This window comes from Cenococcum geophilum (genome assembly GCF_001692895.1).
Source record: "Cenococcum geophilum 1.58 unplaced genomic scaffold K441scaffold_5, whole genome shotgun sequence".
Taxonomy (NCBI): Eukaryota; Fungi; Ascomycota; class Dothideomycetes; order Gloniales; family Gloniaceae; genus Cenococcum; species Cenococcum geophilum.
Genome location: NW_027137563.1, coordinates 517,069 through 525,198, shown reverse-complemented (window position 1 = coordinate 525,198; position 8,130 = coordinate 517,069).

Sequence of the window (8,130 nt, the reverse complement as noted above, 5' to 3'; positions counted from 1 at the left end):
ATTTTAATCCAATTAAAGCTTCTTTCTATAACTTAAAGCAGTGGCTGCGTGCTTATTAATTTAAAGCTAATCTATAAAATAACTTTAGTGACTTTTTAAGCCACGCGGTAGAGTAATAAGGATTTAATAAGAGGGTAAAAGGCCATTTCTTACGGGTAGGAATTAAGAGGTAGTATAAAAAGGATAAGGTCTGGTCTTTTGTAATATATCTATATAGGGTGCTTGCCAATTAAGACGTTAAGTAAGGCCTCTGCTATAGTATTAGAATATTACTAATCCGTTCTAAAGTCTTCTAAGCAGTTTACTATACGATTAATAAGCCTATATATTAAACCAATCCTATACAGCTTTATATGGCCTATACTACTATTAAGTAGCGCATGCTTAAGTAACTTAAAGTTATAGTCCTTAATTAAAATTGACTCCGCTTTAGTAAAGGCGTTAGCGATAACTAGGTAATGGCTTTATAGCTATTTAGTAAAGGCGCTAAGCTTACTATTTAATTGTTTAATATCGCTGTAGGTGGGGCTATTAGGTAGTAGGTTTGTAGGCATAGTTAGGGGTAGATAGTAATAGGTAGGCGTTTTAGAGGATAAAGCTGGAACCAATAGAGCGCTCTATAATAACAGCACTAATAAAAATCTTGTATTTGGTGTAGGGTCCACTATAAAATAACTATTGGCGATAGTTAGTTATATGGAAGGAGGTATCGCCGCCTATATAGCATTCTATACCTATTATAGCATCTACTAGTTCTGCTGCTATATCTGGTTTATTAAAACCGTTACTACTACTAATTAATCTTGCTACGGAATAGGATTGGCTAGTAATTATATAACTATAGTATAAGCCTCTCCTTATTACCGCTGTCGTCTTAAGGGGGAGCTTATTAATTTGTTTATGCTGCTAAAGTTACCTTAACGGTGCTTATAGCTATCTAACTTTATATCTTTTTTATCCTCCCTATTCTATATACGTTTACTATACCTAATCTTTAATAGTAGCGGTAGATCTAGGAAGTTAAGCATGGCTTTTTTCTATTTAATTACTTCCGACTAGTATGCCTAGTAGTAAGCATATAATAGGTAGTACTTTAATTTAAATTTAAGACAGTGTATAATACTATACTTTTTGTTCTTATAGTGCTATTAAAGGCAGTAATGACATTTAATTAGCGGGTATATATGCTTGCCTTTAACTTCTACACGGTTATGTCGTTTAGCAGCCTCTTTCTATATTTTAGTAGTAGTAGTTAATGTAGCTAGAAGTGTTAGACACATCGTAAGGGCGGCTAAGGCGCTAGTAGTAAGTGAGCTAATGGCGATTTTCTATGCCGGGCATGGAAAATCGTGATTGGTTAACAGAGGTCACAGGAGAACACGCGACAAGCCTTACCTCTCGCGACGCGTAGATCTTAGAGAATTAATCATCTATCTATAACACCGCATAGTATATATTATTATAATATATATATTCTGCACGTTATAAAAGTCATACTAATACTAATTAGTAAGCGCGTATAGATTAGGAGATATGCACTTATTTAGAAGATGTTTACGCTCCACCTTATAAAGGCCCTATTTCAGTTAAAGAGAATTAAAGTACTCTAGATTTAGAAGACGTCTAACGCTCTACCTTAACTAGAGATATACTACTGTACTAGTAGTTAACGTGACCACGTTAAGAACGCGACTACACTAAGAACGTGACTACCTTAACTACCACTTAAACTGTCCCTTAAACGACTACTTAAACCGTCCCCTAAACTATTCTACGCATCTTCCTTATTTCTTTTAAAATGGCTATACCTATAGACTAGAAGGCAGAAATAGAATAATAGAGGAATGGGATTAATATATAAACGGTAACTAGTAAAGACCTTACAGACTTTATACTATTTAAGTTATGGGAATACAACGAGTATAAGTTAATAGATAATAGACTTTGGTCCTCCTTCTAAGACGATTTTAAAACATTTAGTATTAATATATTTTTAAAAGTAAATATATAGTACCTTTAAAGTATATATACCTTCCTATAACACGGAGGAGTATATATATATATAAAGGAGAAACGCATAATATATGCGCAACTCTTGTTTAAATTAACCTAAGAAGAACGCTAATATTCCTAGACTTAAGAGAACTTAGATAAGGTATATAATGAGCTAGATAGAAATAGGTTTTAGTTAAATAAAATAAATAATATACTTAAGCGTAGTCTTAACTATAAAGTATTATAAGACCTAATAGTTTATATAACCCTATTTTAACTATAACAACTATTAAGTGTCCAGACTACAACCCCACTACTATCTAAAGGAACACTAGTAGGACCTTTACTATATGTAACCCTACGACCCCAAACCGCTCCCCTCCTATAGATACTAACTATACTAAAATAGGGCAAAGAGATTTCTAACATAGTAAAGATGTATATAGAGGAATTTAAATACAATGGTATAAATAGCAGCTTCGATTATAAACTTACTATCTTTTATAATATTTATAACCGATCTAATGTTCTATAAGAGGCTTATAATAAAGCTTTACCAATTATATTAATAGGTCTAGCCTTAAACTAGTACTTTAATAGCGGACTTAGTAATCTCTTATTTGAAGACGCTTATAGGCACCTTTGCAATTTCTTTAAAGGCCCTGGCTTAGAATGCAAGAACCTTAGTAAATAGAATGCAATCTTATTAAGGACGATAATGGATAAGAACATAGACAAATCGACTAGCGATTGCCTCTAAATGTTAATTGATATATTCTCCCAACTATAGTATAGCCTTACCCCAGAACTACGAATAATACTATTCCTAACCAATAAACTTATTACGTCTTACTAGGGAATTCACGCATGCCAATTCGCTGTATTAGACCTACCTTAAGAACTAGGCCCCCTTATTAATAAACTATAGTCCTTAATTATGGCTTATAAAAAACAGAACCTAAAGCAAGCTTAAACTTAAGCTTACTATATAGATCGTCGGTACTTTAGAAGGGAGAATAACCATAATTAGTATTAAAATTATAACTAATATTAAAACTGAACTTACGACCGAAACTATAACCGCGACCGCACCCGCCCTTATTTCTCTCCACGTTATAAACTATGTTGCTTTGTATGTGATAAGGAAGGCTGCCGATTATAAAACCACACCTAAGAAAAATAAGAAGAGTCTAAAGCTAAGTTTAGAACCGCTAATAGAGACAAGTTTAGTAAATTTAATAACTAATTTAATAAACGACTTAATTAATATATTATAGACTACGAAGATAACAATATTGACTTAGAAGAAGAGCTTAAGGAAGCTTTTTAAGTACTAACTATTAATATAAATTATAAGGCAACCGATAAGAACTCTTAACTAGATATTAACTACTTCTATACCTCTTTCGGCCAAGTAAAATAGCATAAAGTAACTTCTATAGCTGCTACCCTAGCTAATAAAGCCTTTAGCCATTTAGTTATAACTATAGACAATATAATACCTCTTATAACCAACTAGGACCTCTTTACCTATAATATAACTATATTTACGTCCCGCTATACTACAGACTACTTTATAGGTATAATAATTAACACAGGAGCATCTAAACAATTTATAGTAGGATATAGCCAATTCCTAGCATTTTAAAGACTTAATACTGGTATATAACTTAATACCACTATATAAGGTATAGTTAATGTATAATTCGGCATTAGATTAACCTCATTAATTAAATTAACTAAAGTAACTACCCTAATTAGCATAATTAAGTTTTATATTATTAAAGTCGACACCCTATTTTTACTCTGCCTAATAGATATAGATTAACTATAAGTATACTTTAACAACCTAAAAAATATACTAATTACCCCTTAGAGCGAAGTACTAGTTATATATCGCTTTGGCTATCTATTCCTCCTTTAAAACATATCCCTATGCAACTACTTAACTATATTATTTAATTAAAACCCTTACTACTTAACTAATATTAAATTAAGACAACTATATCGTCGCTTTGGCTACCCTTTAGTTAAGTGTCTTACATAAATACTTAAACGCTTAGGGCACGACATTAATAGTAAGACTTTAAACCATCTCACACGTTACTGCCACTATTATTAAAAACATAGAAAGTCGCCTAGTAGATTCAGATTTACCTTATATAATAATATTAATTTTAACTACTTAATCGTGGTTAATATTATGTATATTAATGGCATACCTCTACTATATATTGTTAATAAAGGAACATGATTTTAAGCCGGCAGATAGCTGTAAAGTATTAGCGCTAAGTATATATGGGATATACTATAAATATACTAGATTAACATATACCTAGGACCCCCTAATATTATTACACATAATATAGGTAAGAACTTCGTAAGCAAAGAATTTAAATAATACGCTATAATACTCGGAACAGTTACAAAAGGCGTACCTATTAAAGCCTACAATTTAGTTAGAATAGTAGAACGTTACTATAGCCCCCTCCGTTATATATACCACATTATTATTACGGAACTACCGGACATTAATAAAGATATAGCTTTATAAATGGCTTTTAAAGCAATTAACGACTCTATAGGCCCTAGTGGTCTTATACCTACCTTATTAGTATTCGGAGCTTACCTATATATAGTAAAATCCAACGCACCCAATCCTACGGTTATAAAACGAGCAGTAGCTCTTAAAAAGGCTATAGAAGAAGTTAAGAAGCTTAGAGCTAAGCGCTAAGTAGTAGATGCCCTTAATATACGTAACGGACCTAAAATAACCGCAATTTATAACCTACCGCTTAACTTACCTATATTAGTATAGAGAGAAGGACCTATAGGCTAACCCGGCTACTGGTCTAGTCTATATAACCTACTTAGTATTAAAAATAAGACCTATACTATATAACTTCCCTATAAACCTACTAACTTCCATAGTATAGTTGTTAAACTATATATAGTAGACCCCCCCAAAATTATAGAAGATACGCAACTAGAAAATGACGATATTAAACTACCTTTACCTTAAACTAAGCCTAAACCTTAACCTTAAACTAAGCTTAGACCTTAACCCGTTAAACGCAAAAGAGGTAAACTACATAAGTACCCTATTAAAGTAAATACCGTAAATATCTTAATTTATCTATAGGATAAGGATAATAATCAACTTATAAATCTTAATTAGTTTATAGTATTACGCCAAAAGGAGATTAAGGGATTGCTTAAGAAAGGAGTTTTTAAATTAGTTAACCCTAAGGATATACTATAAGGTAATAGAGTATTTAACTCTAGATTTGTTAACGAGATTAAGAACCCCGGCACTAATAAAGCCTTTAAGAAGTTAAGACTAGTTATATAGGCCTATAACGACCTAAAGAAAGACCTCATACTAACCTAATTACCTATAATTTAACGAGTTAGCTAACGCCTTATTCTTTACATTATAGCTATAACTTAGAACAATGGTATATATCTCTACTTACGAGATATTTTATAGGCCTATATATAATTAACTATAAAACTAAACCAAGACTTTTATATTAAAGCACCTCTTAAACTTAGTATAGCACTTAGAGTCTTACAAGGCACAATTTTAAAGGTTGTTAGACCTTTATACGGCATTCCTAAGGCAGGCAATTATTAGTTTAAGACTTACCATAACTACTATATTAAAGAACTAAATATAAGCTAATCTACTTATAACCCCTGCCTACTTTACCTTAATAATACTATAAGTTTTGGAATAGTTGGTTTATAGACTAATAATACCCTCCTACTAGCTAACTTAGTTTTTATAGCTTCGGAATAGGAGAAGATTAAGAAAGCTAAGTTCCTAATTAAAGAACGCGAGTAACTTACACCGGAATACCCAATTAAGTTTAACGGAGGCATTATCTAATAATAGGATTATATAATTACGCTTATATAAGAGCGCCAATACTAAAACTTAACCCTTATTAATATTAAGGAAGCTACTATAATAACTAGTTCCAAAGGCACTATTTGCACAGTATTTATACCTAAGGACTAATATATCGCCCAACGAGTAAGAGGAGCTTATATTGCGTCCGTATGCCAGCCTAAAGCTTCTTTTAATTTATCCTACGCTGCCTAGGTAATTAACCCTAACGAGAAAGACGTAAAACTACTTAATAAGAAAATTTAGTGGCAAATTAAGAACTTAATAAGAGGCTTAAGCTTTATTAAGCTTAACATAAAGACACTTTAACTACTTATATTTACTAATTTCTTATTCACAAATAATAAAAACCTCTTATTATAGATTGGATATATCCTAGTACTAGCAGACTTATTAAATAAGGCGAATATTGTCCACTAGTCCTTAGTTAAGTGTAAGAGAATTACTAGAAGCGTACTAGCCTCCGAATTATATACTATGGCCTATAGTTTTAATATCGGCGCTGTAATTAAGGCCACAATTAAATTACAACTTAATATTAGCCTCCTACTTATTCTTTACACCGATTCTAAGTTAATTTATAAATACCTTATTAAACTAGGAACTACATAAGAGAAGAGACTTATAATTAATATTATATGCCTACGCCAGTTATATAAAAGACGCGAAATAGCAGAAGTTAAATAGATTAACAGAGATAGTAATTCTATAGACGCTATAACTAAAAGCAAACTATTATTAGCCCTTAAGTAACTTATTAACACAAACCAAATTAAGTTAAAGATAGTAGAATAGGTAAAACGTACTATGTTAGTAACCTAGTTAATTAACGTGTAAATATAGTAAAGAGGGTATATATAATCTCTGTGTTACGTAACCGTAATCTACGGTAATCTACGGCAACCTATAGCAATCTGCCTACACCTATAATACTACCTAGTACTATTACAACCTATACTATAATAGTAAGGAAGGAAGGAGAAGTATATATATAGATTTTTGAATTATATAGTTATAAAATACCAAATCTTTACGTTTTTTAAAGTATTCCTAGTGTAGCTAGAAGTATTAGATACATCATAAGGGCGGCTAAGGCGCTAGTGGTAAGCAAGCCAATGGCAATTTTCCATACCGGGCATAGAAAATCGTAATTGGTTGACAGAGGTCACAGGAGAACACGCGACAAGCCTTACCTCTCGCGACGCGTAGATCTTAGAGAATTAATCATCCATCTATAACACCGCATAGTACATATTATTGTAATATATATATTCTGCACGTTATAAAAGTCATATCAATAGTTAATCTCTTCTTTTTGCTAATAACTTCCTCTATTATACCTTTGTGATCCTTACTAAAGAACCCTACTTTCTTACCGGCCGCTACTTTAGTTGGAAAACCTGCTGCTTAAAGCGCTGCCTTAACACACGTATTAACAGCCGCATTAACAGCCATAGCGATTTTAGCATCTCTAGCTTTAGTAGACGCGTTAATAGCCGTAGTAGCGGTCTTATATCTAACTATAAGATTAACCTAAAAAGCCTTCCTTGCGTACTTTAATTGTGTCTCTATTATTCCCTCTACTTTATGCTATTTATCTACGTTATTAACTTCTTTAGGTATTATAGGATTCTTTAGACTTAATATAATAACAGTAATTAATTAATTAAGCTAGAAAGAATAAAGGCCGTAATATTTGCTGGCTTAATATATATTTTTAGCAATAAACTCCTAGAATTTAAAAACTCCGAACAAAATAGGTAGAATATTACTAGATAGCATTATGCTATTAGCGTATACAGCTATACTTAAAAGAAAGGTTTAAGAGCCTTTAGACTTTTCTATAGTAGTAGAAGGCATTAGTGCAGATTTAACAGTAAGGTCTACTTCTTAAGGCGCTTTAGAAGTATTCTTTGTAGTATTCTTAGGTGCTTTAGCTCTCCTCCTATGTGCTATAGCGCTAACTATAATAGGTAAAAATATAGGCTTTAAATAGCTTTAAAAAATAGGTAACGGCGATATATTAGTATAGAGGATGGGTGGTGTCATGCGCGGGTATAGAAAAGTGGTTTAAACAGGTGAGGATTCGGTAAATTTCTGTGGTTGATCATGGTTTCTGACATAAACCCATCCTTTTCCGAAGCGACTGTACGTTATATTTAAATACGTGATTTTATGATTGGCAAAGCATACCCTTCCACCTCACACGTGGCTCTGCAATT